Source organism: Monodelphis domestica, chromosome 1 (genome assembly GCF_027887165.1).
Source record: "Monodelphis domestica isolate mMonDom1 chromosome 1, mMonDom1.pri, whole genome shotgun sequence".
In the NCBI taxonomy this organism is placed as follows: Eukaryota; Metazoa; Chordata; class Mammalia; order Didelphimorphia; family Didelphidae; genus Monodelphis; species Monodelphis domestica.
Window position 1 is genome coordinate 593,630 of NC_077227.1, and position 14,124 is coordinate 607,753.

Here is a 14,124-nt window from a genome sequence, read left to right on the forward strand (position 1 = left end):
GCACGGGCTCCCCCCAGCCCCAGGGTGTCCCAGGCTCCGAGGCCTGTCCCGAGGCCTGCCTTGGTGGCTCTGTTTTTCTGGGGGCCGGGCCTGGGGGGCCTGCAGGAAAGAGCTCCTCCTGGGCTCTTGGGGGCTGGCAGGCCTCGGAGGGCCCCCAGAGGGTGCTGGACCCCCCCTGCTGCCTCCCCCGATGGGCCTCCCTTTAGGGCTGCCTCCCAGCTCAGCCTGGTCGGGCCCAAAGCCTGGAAGGAGAGGCTGAAATCCAGGGAAGGGCCTGGGGGGCCCCCAACGCCCCCATCCCAGGGGAGGGCAGGCCATGCGCAGCCCAGGCCTGTGTGTTCTCCCCTCCGGAGCCCCAGAGACAGCAGAGAGGAATTCAGAGCAGCAGCCCCAGGCCTGAGGCCAGCAAGGGAAGAATCCTCCAGGGAGAGAAGCCCTTCCAGGGCTTTTAGCCCCCCAGTGCTTGCTAGAGCTCAGGGCCTGGAGTCAGGGAGGCCTGAGATCTCCCCCTGCAGGACCCTGGACAAGTCACGTTAGCCTGCTTGCCTCAGTTTCCTCTCCTGTCCAGTGGGCTGCAGGAGGGGAGGGCAAAGCCTCCCAGCCTCTGCCCAGAAAGCCCCAAAGGAGGGGAGAAGCAGCCAGGCCTGAGCAGCCTGAGCCCAGCCGCCCTGAGACACACAGACACCCCCAGACTGTCCTCTGTCCATCAGGGCTCAGAGCCTGGGCTCAGGGGCTGCTGCTGCCTTCTGTGGCCTCCCAAAGGGCAGGAGGGGGTTCCTAGGCCTTCCCCAGCCCTCTAAAGGGTCTCTGGGCCTTGTGGACTGGGGGAGGGGCTCAAGGAGACAAGTCCATGGGACAATCAGGGGGGGCTGATCCTCCAGGTCTGATGTTTTGGGTTTGGAGTCCAGGGCCCAAGGACAAAGGAATTTCCCTAATAATAGTTTGCCTGGGTTTCTGGGGCTGCCATGCCCCTGCCAAAGGAGACCCTCCTCAGCATCCCAGAGCCTCAGAAGACCCCGAGGAAGCATCTGCTTCCCCCCAGATCCTCTCTGGACCACCTTCCCCACAGCCCCTGGGCTCAGGCTCTTATTCTCTGGTTCTCACAATGGGGGAAACTGAGGTAAAGGCTGGGAAAGGTTCTTGGCCAGGCTTCCCCTGCTGGACAGTGTCTGAGGCCAGGTTTGAGTACAGATCTTGGGGGTTCCATGCCCGGAGGTCAGCCCCTGAGTCACCCCATTCCTCCACCTAGGGAGAGTTTTGGCCCCTCCTTTGGGGAGCCTCTGGGGTCTCCCCAAAGCAGGAGTAGCAGGATGATCAGAGAGATTCCTGAAGGAGGGGAACCTGTGGGAAGGGGTCTGGGTTGTCAGTTGCTGCCCTCTGCCTCAGTTTCCTTTTCTGTCAGTGTTTTAGGGTACTAAAGTTGAACCGCTGGGGTTCAGGAGGGATATCCTTTGCAAGAATGCAAGCGCCGAAACTTAGCTTAAAAACAAAAGGAGAAATTTATTAATTTAGAAAGTAATGTTGCGCATGGCCAGGAGGGTAGCAGGGTGGGCTGCCAGAGCGGGAGCCGCTCCTGGGGAGGACATCAGTTCTGGGGATTTGAGACTCTACAACAGTGTAGAAGGGCTGCCGAGTCATGGTGACCCCAGTGAGGTAAACACTCAGGGCTCTGCCTGGAGACATTGGGGTCGCCCTCACAGTGTAGGGGGCAGATGGATGTCTGAGACACAGTCTGACGGAGGCGAGGTGCAGCCTGGAGGTGCTTCTCTCTGCCCATCTCAAATCTAAAGGAGGGTCCAAGGAGGAGAGTCCTCTCAGGAGTTGTCAGATGCTCTGGGTTAGGAGTCACGAGGACAGAAGGGAGCCAAGGACTGCCCTGCTTACACTTTGCCTGAGTTTGGGGCTACGATGCCCATGCCATCAGGGGGGATCCTAGCGCCCCCTCCCCAGGCCCTGGGGAGCAGAGACCCATGGGTTGATCAGCCAGTCAAGAGACACTTATTAGGCACCTGCTGTGTGCCAGGCTGCATCCTGAGGCAGATTCTGGGCTAAGAAAAAAGCAGCCGGCAGGGCAGGAAGACGAAATGAGGGTGGGAGAAAAGGGCTGCAGCCCCCAGGATGGGGCACAATACATATATATACCCCTCCCCCACCAGCCCTCTACACCCAGGCGCCCAGGTAGGACGACTCCATTTCCCAGAATGCCCCTGTCATGACATCATGCAAGCCCTAGCCCTCCTCAGTAGATGACTCCATTTCCCAGAATGCTGGTTCCCTGACTCCTCCCTATTTTTGGCTCCTCCCTGTGGCAGCCTCGGGGCATGCTGAGAACTTCATTTGAGTGGTCTCAGCTCCCGGAAGGTGTATCGCTGCTTCTTGGACCTTTGCTAGGTGAGAGGGGGAGGGGCGGGGCCGGGGCTCCCTGCTGTGGCAGTTAGGACTTTCTGGTCAGAAACTCCTGTGGCTGGGGAAGACCCCGGTGGACCAGGCCCTCATTTATGATCTGCGCATGTGCAACACGTGAGGCGGGGCTGAAGCCTGGAGCCTCAGTGTATATGCTCCTAGTGGGGGGAGGGGCTGTCTCAGTGTATATCCTTCGCTTTAAAGGCCCACAAAAAAGGAACAAACATGGAAGTCTGAGCGGCTCTGACTGGATCCGGGGCCATAGCGGGACTTTGTTCCTCCCGCAGGGGAGAGAAGGGGCAGCTGGCCCCAGAGCCAGGAACCAGCTGTGGGAGGGGGTGCATTCCCAGGATGGGGGAGATGCTAGTCCGGCTCCTGCCCCCGGGGTATGTCCTGGTCTTAACCCGCCAAGGGGAGAAGCAGCCAGTCTGAGCCTGGTCATGGTGCTTTAGGGGTGGGAGCTGCCCGTGCCTACATGCCACGGGAGGTGCCCTGGTCTTGGGCGCTGAAGAAATACCAGCCCGCTCTCTCCCTCCCTTACCTGATGCCCTTCTCTCCCCCTCCAGCCCCCCCATTCCCCAGTAACCCCTCCCCCCAGCAGGCTTCCCCAGTGCACCCTGTGCAGTTTCTGAATGGAATGAGGCCAGAGAAGGCGGCAGACCGGCCGGGGCTTCTTCCTGGCCAGTCTGAGGCCCTCTCCCAGCCGGAGGCTCCCTGTTGCCCCCTGTAGGGGAGAGTCTGCCCTGAGGCCAGGGAAGGGCCTGGGAGCCCCTCTGACCCTCCTCTCTTTCTTTCCCCCCCAAGCGCACACAGAGGAAGTCTCTCCCCCTCAGGCTGCCACCCCCTGAAGGACCCCAGGGTGGCCCCGCAGAGAGCCCGCAGCCAGAGGAATGGCCCCCGGGACCCCGAGGCCCCCCTCCCAGGTGAGTGCAGCCCCTCCCCGGGCCAGGCTGGAATCCAGCAGAACTCAGTGCTGGGTCCCTGCCAGGCCTCCAGGGGCGCCCTCACTGCTTGCAGACAGGGCTGGAAGGTCAGCTGAGAAGGGCTCCAGCCAGGCTCCTCCTCCAGGCCAGAGGACCAGCCATGGGGCTGCTTCCTGGGTCAGGCAGTGGGTCAGCCTTCGCCAGGCCTTTGGGCCTTATTAGACAGTAAGAAGAAGTGGGGGAGGGGTGGGCACTGCTGAGCACATCCAGCACCTTGTTCTGTCCTCACAGCAAAGGCAGCCTCCAGGGCAGGCCCTGAGCTTCTCCCCCACATGCCCTGCTGACAGCCCGTCCCCCCTGGCCACAGGAGGGCCTCAGTGGGAGGAGCTGGGGAATGGGGGGTGACAGACAGCATTGGGCTTCCCCAGCCCCAGGAGGAAAGAGCCTGGCAGGGCTGGCATCAGGATGGGCAGAGGGGTGCCAGGGGAGTGGGCTGGGCTGGCTGAGGAGAGCGGCCCCAGGGAGGAGAGCAGGCCCTGGTGGGAGCTGGGGAGCCAGTGAGGCAGGAGCCTGGCATGAAGGTGGCATCAAAGAGCACTTCTGGTTCCTGAAGGCCCGTCAGGGCCAGGGCGGCCATCTGACCCGGGAGACCCCTGGCTCTGCCCGGCCTGGTGGGATCCTGCAGTTCATCTGTGTTGTTCCCTCCATGGAGAACATTGTGAGGATCAGAGACATCTCTGGGCTGAAGATCCAAACTAGTTGTGATCAGAGGAAGCTGCAGGTGGCCCCCAGCCCTCCTAGAGCCAAGATCCCCCGGAGACGTGGGGCAGGAGTTTCCTGGGTGTCTGACAGACCTTTAGCAGAGTCATTACCAGGCTGGAAGGCACTGAGGACGCAGCAAACAGGCATTGGGGTTTGGTCAGAGGGTTGGAACCTTTGATCCCACGGCCTGAGTTCAGCAGGAGGTTAAGAGAAGAAAATGGACTGAATCCTCCAGAGCTCTCTGACTCCCGAGGCCACAGGAGGCTCTCTGGGCCACAGTCCTCGGGGAGCCCGGAGTTGGCATGAATCTTGCCAGGCTCAAAGGGCCCCTGGACGGGCCGAGCTTGTTTCCTGGATCTCCTCAGGCCAGTGAGTCCCCCGCCATTCCCAGGGAGCCCGGCTCCTCCTGCAGGGCCTTCCGCTTCCTCAGATGAGGACACACACCTGAGCTGTGATTCCTTCCACAGAAGTCTTTGATGTCCTGAATTGTTGAATATTCTGATACCCCAAACTCCATCTCTTCCAGTACTACGGCCCATGTTCTACTATCATAATGGATGTCTGTGGCACAGTTAGTGCCCTACCTGGGCCTCACTCTCCCTAAAATGGCCCTCACGGTGACTTCTCTAAAGGATCCTACATGATCACATGGTTCATGATCAGTGATATGGAGGCGATGAATGATTCCCCCTTGACCAGCCTGTTGAGAAGACCTTCAGAAGAGCCTCAATGAGAATTTCCTTACCCAGCAGTATGAAATAGGTGCAATCCAGGACAGGCATTCTCTTATCAGGATCCAGAACACAAATACACAATCAATAATGATGTCAGATTATGTTACTTTGGAGTCAAATCCATGTGACCGAGAAAATGTGGTTTTCAAGACTTTGAATTGCCAAAACTGTAAAGATAATTTTTAGTGTCTTGAGTTAAATCAAAAATAAATGGTCGTCATGGGAAAAATTCCCAAATATGAAATACCCAAGTCAGCTGGGTTTCATGGAGATTTTAATTAATACAAATGAAGGAATTAAGGGAAGGGAGAGAGACAGAGTAAGAGGAAATAGTAGGAAAGGGCCTAGGACATTGGCCTAGGCCTTTCTCTTTTAAGAGAGACTAGTCAGTCTTTTATCAACTCACCACAAGATTTGTCCCAAGTAAAACTCCAGTCCTTCACTGAAACCCTCAACTTCTGAACTCCTGACCTACAAATCAGCTTCCAAAGCTGAACTAAGTTCAGAGGCCTCAAGCTCCTTCCTTTTAAAGAAAATTTTCTCTTGTGTCAAGTCCCCTTAGTTTTCACCACTATTTAGTTCTTACCTTCTCTGGGTAGATTATATTTTCTGAGTACTTCACACCTCTTTGCTAAGCTTGCCCTTTGTAAATTGCTTGACCTTTTAATGATTAATTTGACTTTCATAGGTACTTAGCACCCTTTTGTATTAGATCTAAAAATAGACCTAGCTTCAGGTTTTGACCTCATGATAAGTATGAGTTAGGGAATTTTTCATTGTTCCATCAGGAGTTTACAACTTTTATCTTCCCCTAAGGCACTGTCTAAGTATGGGTGGAAGTAATGTTAAAGTTCCCAATGCATTCCTGATCAAGTACCTCCATTGTTTAAAGTGGGGAATAGCCTTAACCAACTGTTCCAAGGTAGAGTCTGAGAAAGTTTAAGATTCACAATCCCCCCTGATGATCATTTGGAGATTGGTCTCCCCATTGATCATTTAACATCATCATCTTGTAGTTCTAAACACACTTCTAACTACAGATGTATGCAATATTCAGTTTTCTTAAGAGGAAATTACAGTAGTGAGGGAGGAATAGAAAAGAAAGCAAGCAAGCAAAACCAATGTTTTGCTAGGCACATTGACAGAAGGCCAAATGAGGGGCAGTCCTTTTTGGCATAAATGTGTACATTTACAATAAATGTTCAATCAAACTTCAGTTCAATCAACCATATCCAAAGTTCATTCTTGATCTTCTTGCTGTTGTGTAGGTTTTCTGGCATCTTTCTGCAACAGTTCATTCATTCTCTGAATTCAGGAGTTAACAAGCTTCTTCCTTGAATATCTTTTCTCGAACAAAATCAAAATCTTGGATTTTTATAAAAATACAATCTCAAACAAAAAAATAAAAAATCTTGCATTTTAAATTAAAATACAACCCCCCCTGAAGTAGGTGTTAAAAGACATCCAGTTTAGCTCAGGATGCAATGTTCAGTTATGGGGGTGTATGAGTCAATTATCAAAAGAAGAGAAAAACAACAAAAAATATAAGGAAAAAAATTCAAAATAGGCCTTTGTATAGGTCCAATTTAAAGTAATTTGTATCCCACAAGTCTGTAGGACAGAATGCAGTAATATTTCACTTATCCATTTGCAGCCAAGACTACAGGAAGTTGCCATAATATAAGAAGGAAAAAGAACTAGAATTCTATTTTGATAGGGAAGTGTCATTCCCTTCTCTTCTATTAAAGGTGTGTTTTGATTCATGGCTGGATATAATGATTGAGCTGCCTTTGGCTGATCCTCAAGTGTTTTGTAGAGAGTCTTATTCTTCTTTTTAAAAATTTTTTCAACCTTTAAAGCATTGAATGTGACTTCAGGGCCCCATTTATCAATAACATGTCCCACAGGCTCTGTAATCCAGGACGTTCCTAGTTGAATACGTTTCTCTGGAATGGTGGGTTATTGACTTTGTGACAAGGAAATCACTTTAAAAGACTGATATATATTAATTTAAGGTCGCCAAGGAATTCAGCTATGTAATTCCTAAATGAAAACTCAAGTCAGCCGTCAACCTTTTATAGAGTTTAATTACAAACAGGAGGAAGAAAGGAATTAGAGATAGAGAGAGAGAGAGAAAGGGGAGAAAAGGGAATAGGGCTTAAATACCCCTTCTGTTTAGGCTGGGCCAAAAGGCCCAAGCCCTTAGATAGCTGGGGCAAAGAAAGGAGATCAGTCCCTATTACTCACATGACCAAAATGGAGAAACAGTCTCAGAGGCCTCCACCTCCAGCTTCCTTCAGAGCAAGCTTCTCAGAGCACCTCTCCAACCACTCAGAGCCAAAACTCTCCAACCAACCCCCTCAGTCCTCAGACCCCTCTATCTTTAAGGAAACCATCCAAGTTCCCTCCCCTCAGTTCTCACATCTACCAATCACTGTCCATCATTTTCCCTGTGCCAATGGTGGCTCTAGCTTAACCCAGGACCGCCCAGAGGTCTGTGGCTTTGCACATGTCTGTTGGAGGTCATATTCTCAAATAATTAAATCTTGATCTTTTGCTACAGCCCTTCCTAAATCCTGTTACCCTGAGTAGGGTAGAGATTGGAATAATTAAATTTTGATCTATGCTGCAGCCCTTCCTAAATCCTGTTACCCTGAGTAGGGTGGAGATTGCAATTTCCAAGACTTGGTTCTGTCATTCCAAGTATCTCCATTGTATCAATTCTAAAATCAATCATGACTCAAAGAAATTCCTGTTCTATGCTTAAGCATAGGTCAAAGTCCTTTCCATTGTTCAGCAAAAGGTTTCTGTCCTAAAGTAATCTTAAGAAGGGAGGAGGAGGAACCTCCCATGCCAATGGGGTTCACATTCCAATAGCCAAGACCCACTATCAATAGGGAATTTTTCAAGTATGAAATTTCCCAATGGTGAAATTTCCAACATTTATAAGTCTAAGAAATTTTAAGGTTTACAACTTCATGACCAAGGACTCATCATACAACTGTAAGTGAACTCAAGACTCAAAATATTAGTAGTGACAGCCCCAAAACTGTTACCTCAAATGGCAAATCTTGCCAATCACAGGCTAGAGCAATTTTCCAGGATTCACACACAGACAATGTATGTCATTCCATAAGTTTTATTTAATTTTTTTTAATTTAGAATTCATCCTGGTATAAGGATCAGTTGTTAGAAATCATGGCTCTGAAAACTCTTTCTGGTTTCCTTGTTATTTCATTGAAAAACTAGTGTATGCCTTTAATACACTGAAACTCTTTAATCAATTCCTTAAAATGCTTGATTGTTAGAACTTGTCAACTTTTGCTAGCAAATTGTGACATACTAAGACTAGGCAATTTTATAAACTTAAGCCTTCCCAGGCATTACAAAAGGTTTTATGATCTAAGATTGAATTTTCATTCGTGGAATTTTGATTTTACATTCTCAAGAGTTTCTTAAGATCCTGCTTTTTAATAAGTTGACTCATAATTACCAGTTACCAACCCTACTTGTACTGATTCTGTGATTATATTTTACATTTCGGATCATCTTTCTTGGGTCAGTACTATGTTCAAATTTCTGTTTTGATGCAGTTGAGGAATAATTTTTTCTGTTAATTATCTTAGGAAGTGTTATATAGTCACTTTAACTATTGTGCATTTTCTATACACTTGACCATAGTTACACATCACACTCCTATTTACTCTTATTTTAAACATCAATCTGATGATGACAAAAGTAGAGAAAAATAATGGGAGTCTGATCCAAAAAGAGATTTAAGTGATGGTTTCTTCATATGATAGAATTAGTAACATGAATGAAATACCTGTGTAAAGATTAAAATTCGGGGAGACTGAGGCAGGTAGAAATTGGTTTCTCTCTGCAAGGAGTATTATATTTTTAGAGGTTTATTAAAGGCTAAGGATTGAGAATATACAAGTAAGAAAAGGCCAGGTGTCAGGTGGTAAAATTTCACTCACGTCATGAGACGAGTCTGTTTGCCAGCAGAGACAGGAAGTAAAGAGAGCCTGCCGTGGGTGGAGACCCTCTAAATAATCCTTTTGCTCTTGGCCCATTTGAGAATTCAGTGAGATTAGAGGGCATTCTGGGAGCTAGCAAGGACTCCTGGGGAATGGAGTCCAGAGTTCAAATCTCAATTTTATACCTGTTAGAGAAGAGATTAAATCTATGCCTTTGAAGGTTGAAGAAATAAATAAAAGTAGATGAAAGGTAAAATATTTGAAATTTCTTCCAATACAAAAATATTATCTTTTTGATGTAGTGTGTTCATACCTACCCAAAGAAGTCTCTTGTTTAGTATTGTGCGGGATGCTTTTATTGTTGACATTTAGTTGAATGAATTAAAAGACAGAAATTGATAGACTTAATATCTTCAAAGAATCTGTTAACCCCGGCCTTTTAGAAAAGGGTTTTCAATTCTTAAACATATCTTGATTGGTTTCCCTCTTGGTGAATTAAAATAATTCTTGACCCATGTTTTAACTTTTAAAATAATTTTCTAAGTTTTCTAAACTAAATCATTTTATTAAATTTACTAATTTAGTAATTTTAGTAAAATATCCAGTCTGTTGATAAGAGATGTGGTAGGGTTTTCAAGTTAGAAAACATTTAAACCCTGTTTGATTTGTACAATGGTCTTAAGTAATGTCTGACATCCATTGGATAAAGCAACATGCTCAGATACAGTGTTGAAATGGCTCCGGCTTTTTTAAAGCCTGGAACCTTTGGGGTTATTGATTAGGAATTCTAGTGATAGTTTGGGTGGCTTCCAGACTATTTGGAATGATGGGGGGGGGGGGGACCAGGAATGTTGGATCTAAATAGGAAAGAGATAATTCAGGTGCAGTTTAGTGAGGGATTTTAATCCAAGTTCCAAGGGAGGACTAAACTGTTTAGAGAGTCATTTTAAGTATATAGATATGAGAGGAGTGAAGAAAGTTTTTTAAAAGTTATATAGCCCATTTCCATTAATTGAGTAAACAGAGCAGGTGATTGTAAAAGGTGTGAATATTTTACTATTAATAAGATCAAACAATTCTTCTTGTGTTTTGAAGCTATGAAGAGCATCAATATTTTATGTTTGAGGTCAGTACCAAATTAGGTAGGTCAAATTATATCCAATTAATTAATGAGTTAAAATAATTTGTACCAAAAAAAATTTAGAAGTAGAACCCCTCAAAAGAATCATTTAAGAAGTATAATTTTATACTTAATACTTACCAAGTCTATGATCATCAATGACATGACATTATTGAAACTTGTATAATAATAGCAATACAGGCAGCATCTGTATCCCTATAAAATCTGATGGACAGTTTGCAAATACATAGTCCTGATTTCATATTTAGAATCAGGATGTCAAATCTGGCTCCAGGCACTTCCCAGCTGTGTGACCCTGGGCAAGTCACTTAACCTCCATTGCCTAGCCCTTACCACTCTTCTGCCTTGGAACCAATACACAGGTAAGGATTAAAAAAAAAAAGAATCTGGAAATGTATTAAGTTTAGCACAATTAAGATTTAAGATACTACTCCAAAAGAACAAACACACATTGTAATTTTGAAATAAACACCACTTAGAAATTGAGAAATTAAGCATTTCTGTCCTTGCCATCTGATTAGTTTCAATTTAGTTTTATATAAATATTTTCCTTGTTTCTGGTCTTTTTAATGTGGCCAGCAGATATTTTTATTATTTTTATTAATTGTTAATAGCCAAAACAGCTAATCAGACCAGGAAGATGCTAAGAGTAATGAATAAGACAGATATACTCAACCATGCTGGTACCAAGCACAAAAACTACAGTAAATGAGCGCATTCCCTTCATTCGCTCTCATTGGTTAAGCCGGCACCACCACTGCGATTCCTGTCTCTTAAGCTCCTCTTCAGGACACAGAACAAAAGCAGCAGCTTTTCACCAAAACGGTTCTTCTGGACAAAATCGCTGGACTTGATCATCTGCTGCAGTCTTCTCTCCGTTCTTTTTTGTGGGGAGCCGTTTAGAGGACTGTTTCTTTCATTTAGACTGAAAAGCTGAATATGGGCTCTGGCTTTTGGCAGGTAGAAGAACTTGAAATAGATAATGGAGCTTTGTGGTTTTAGCCCATGTGGGAGGACATTTCAAGGAATTCAGCCCCAGATTTTAACGCTTAATCACTTTAAGTGAAGTATTTGACCAAAACAGTTGTTTCATGGCTTGGGAATTTATGACAGGCTTCACAGCTCAGTAGCAGAAATTCCTGAAGGTTTCTTTCCTGTTCCTTAAGAGAATTATTAGGAAATTTATATACACTATATTTCTAACTACTGGATCATAAAGCTAGCTCATCTTTTAAAAATGTTTGTAAGTATTTATAAATATATATACCTATATATGTAGCCTGTGGTTAAGATAATTTAATTTCCATATTATCAAAATCGAAGTCCTTAACTGGGTTGTTTTTTTAAACCTTTACCTTCCGTCTTGGAATCAATATTGTATATTTGTTCCAAGGCAGAAGAGTGGTAAGGGCTAGGCAATGGGGGCCAAGTGACTTGTCCAGGGTCACACAGCTGGGAAGTGCCTAAGGCCAGATTTGAACCCAGGACCTCCCATCTCTAGGCTTGGCTCTCAATCCACTGAGCTACCCAGCTGCTCCCTGAGTTTTTTCTTAAGAAAGGTGAATCCTTTGGACTAGCTAGTTTACATAAGAATAATGTGAAATTTACAGACTTCTTTTGAGGCAACTTTATCAAATGAACAACTTTAATCTTCCTTCAAAGGCAAATGATTTCCAGCTCATGAAAACAAACACTTGACACACTTGGAGAAGGTCCTGCAGAAATTTTCTCCTCTGAGAAGGAATAGAAAGAACCCGGGTACAGCCAGAGACCAGCCAACTCTGGTGGGGGCACAAGACCAGCCCTGTGGGCCTCTCTCTGTGACTGTGCTCTTGGCTCACTAGAAATTGTAAAGAAAAGGACAGGAACCACACTACACCCTGACAAGACCAGACCACACAAAATAGCCCACGAGAAACATCACCCTCCTGAGATGGGGCACAGCTCAGCTCAACGTGGGTCTTTAATGGGGAGTCAGAAAACAAAGAGCCCTAAAAGAAAAGCTGCTGAGCATCTCCAGAACTTCCTGAGGGATCTCAGAATCCTGAATCCTTCCCTTAATCTCCTCACATTGACAAACTATAAAGAAATGTCCCGGCCATAAATCCGAGCTGAAGATCCAAACCTAATTGTGGTCAGTGACAGCTGGAGACGTCACCCCACCCAGCAAAGGTCCCATAGAGGCGTCCAGCACTGTGTTCTGTGGGTTTCTGACAGATAAGCAGCAGAAGGTACGGAGGATGTTAAGGAACACGCAGTGTGTTTGGTAACAAAGGTTTGGAGCCTTTGACTCAAAGTCCCAACTTCAGAGGAGAGAATTTCCCGAATCCTCCAGAACTTTCCTACCACTTGGGTCACAGGAACCTTTCTGGGCCACAATGGTTTGGGCAGCTTCTAGTTGGCCTCGGTCTTCAAAGGATCCAACAGGACCTGAACATGCCCAGTTTGCTTTCCTGGGATCTCCTCAGGGCAGCTGTAGACTCCCCAGTCCCAGTGAGCCCAGCTGCTCTGCTTGGCTCTCAGCTTCCCTAGATAACTGCCCAGACCTAAAGCTTTTATTCTTCCCACAGAAAGTCTTCAGTATCATTCATTGCTGTAATACGCTGATAACCCACCAAACTGCATCCCTCCCGATACTGTGGCCGGCATTCTATTATACTTGATATCTTGTACACGATTAATGGAATAACCGGGTCTAACTCTTTAACTGTCCCTGCAGTTACTTATCTAAAGGATTCTGGGTGATCCCTTGTTTCCGGATCGATCGTATAAAGGCCATAAAACAATTTTCCCTTCAATATGTATGAAATAAATTGTAGGAAGTCAAACAAAAGGTGGGTCAATAAAGGTTTCTTGCAGCAGATGAGATTATCATCCAGACCTGAAGGAATCCAGCACTGAGGAGGCAGAGACTAGTGTGGACAGTAGTGAAAGTTGGGGAGGAGGGAGAGGAGTCCCGGAACTAGGTCAGGAGATGGAGAGTCTCCTGTGAGGAACTAGAAAGAGCCCAGTGTTGCTCCGGTACTAAAAGAGTATGGGAGGGACTAAGGGGAGAGGGAAGGAGAGTGAGGGGGAAGTTCTTAGGGTGACCAACCTTGTAGGTGGCTGCCCAGGTGGAATATCAAGCCCTGAGGTGGTTTAGATGCTTAGGAACTGGTGGCAGTGGCATTCCAAATAATTGAGGGCAAGTCTCAGCGTGGAAAGACAAGCAGGGTCCTGAGGTCCTCTCCTTGGGTGCCACTTGAGGACATCATTGATCTTAGGACTTCAGAGGCAGGGCATTTAAAGCAGTGAGGCCTACCAGGAACCACCCAGAGTAGATGAGTTCCAAACAAAGCTGCCTTCTTTCCTTAGAACAAGTCTCGCTGCATTCTTCCCTTTGAGCCCAGATTTCTCTGCTTTCCTTTGGGCCGGAATTCTTTCTGCCTTCTGGTACTAAGTATATCTGAATGAGAACTTTTTGCTGTCCCTGCTAGAGGTGGTGGCTGCCCTTTCTCTCTGGACCTCATCCTTCCTCTCTGAATGTCCTTTAGCTGTATCAAAAGCAATTCTTCCTGCAAGTTCTGGCTGCAGAGACTGCTTTCTGCCCCTGCTACAGTTGTGGGAGAGGGAATACTGGTGCTGGCCCAAAGAACTGTAGCTCAGACGTGTTCCTCCCAAGACATGATGGTGTCCATTGAAGGATATGCTGTATAGTGTCACCTTGGGGATGGAGAAAGTCATTATAGTGGAGTAGAATAGCCCTGTGTGGTGAAGAAGACAATGGAATGGTCCTTCTAGAGTTTCTAGTTTTTAGATTGTATTCAGGATCTGAGGAACTGTGTCTTCATATGCTTGGAAATTCAGACTTTCCTCAGACTATTTTTCCCCTGGATATCTCAGGGGCTTTCCAGGCTGAACAATAGGGAATGGGTCAGGAAGGGGTGAATTAGAAGAGTATCCAATACCATGTATAAAATATATAAGAGAGAGAGAGAGAGAGAGAGAGAGAAACAACCTGTGCTGGAGGAGAGAACTACCATATTTTTTTTTCTTATAGGCCATTTACCCCTAGTCTATTCCATTGATCCACTCTTCTATCCAGTATCATATTTTAATGATTACTGCTTTATTGTACAGTTTAAGATCTGGTACTGCTAGGCCACCATTGTTCACTTTTTTTTTCATTAATTTCTTTGATA

At 46.4% G+C, this 14,124-nt stretch overlaps 1 protein-coding gene across 6 annotated transcripts in view; it reads left to right on the top strand.

Annotated features, from left to right (window-relative positions):
• The window catches only part of LOC100619527 (zinc finger protein OZF-like), a 73,768-nt gene that overhangs the window by 835 nt on the left and 58,809 nt on the right, over window positions 1-14,124 (top strand). For 2 of the 6 annotated variants that reach the window (XM_056794608.1, XM_056794576.1), the window contains exons 1-2: window positions 1,628-2,391; window positions 3,208-3,326. The gene's annotated coding sequence lies outside the window, so the exon portion shown is untranslated. Of the gene's footprint in view, window positions 1-1,627; window positions 2,392-2,439; window positions 2,790-3,207; window positions 3,327-4,614; window positions 6,039-14,124 lie in introns of those variants that run through there. The other 4 variants (XR_008911362.1, XM_056794579.1, XM_056794582.1 and 1 more) reach the window with 4 other exon arrangements.